This window comes from Ambystoma mexicanum, chromosome 12 (genome assembly GCF_040938575.1).
Source record: "Ambystoma mexicanum isolate Mex_15411 chromosome 12, UKY_AmexF1_1, whole genome shotgun sequence".
Classification (NCBI taxonomy): domain Eukaryota; kingdom Metazoa; phylum Chordata; class Amphibia; order Caudata; family Ambystomatidae; genus Ambystoma; species Ambystoma mexicanum.
The window spans coordinates 706,034,782-706,035,495 of NC_090936.1; positions in this window are offsets into that span (position 1 = coordinate 706,034,782).

The following is a 714-nucleotide window of genomic DNA, read 5'->3' on the forward strand; positions in this document are numbered from 1 at the left end:
ATGTTTATATTGAGATCTTCAAGTGTTTGTAATTTCCGATTTCCCAATTTTGATAGTTTTCGGGGAGCAAGGCAATGAAGGGATTGGGGAAAGGTGGGTGATTAGTCAGGAGAATGCTGTACAAGTGTTGAAAGATCCACATCCTTGCACATTACCAAAGTCCCTCTTATAAGGACTACCCAATGTAAAGTGTAACATTCATCTTTTCTCAGCTTTCTTAGTTTAACCTAAGCTGTTCTAGCATGACTCCTTGTCAAGTCGACTGAGATGGAACAGAGTGAGCCAGGCCAAAGAGAACCATGGCATCATTTATTTCTTCTTTATCTGCAAAGAAGGGTCACGGATATTGCTATCAGAGTAGGTGTCCTGTCAATTGGTCGACTGCAATTTGGTCGACTGCAATTTGGTCGACACCATTTGGTCGAATGCCAAATGGTCGAATTTATTTTTTTTTATTTATATATTTTTTTATGGGTTTTCGTGTGGGGAAAGAAAAAAAAAGAAAAAAAAGGGGGTTGGGGGGGGGGACCCCCCCAAAAAAACCCAAAAAAGTTGTAAAAAAAAAAAAATTCGACCATTTGGCATTCGACCAAATGGTGTCGACCAATTGTCCTGTCGACCAAATGTTTTCGGCCAATTGACTGGTAACCATCAGAGTACTGTGTTAATCAATGTATTCAATATGGCCTAATTTGGAGATTGTAATATTTTCTT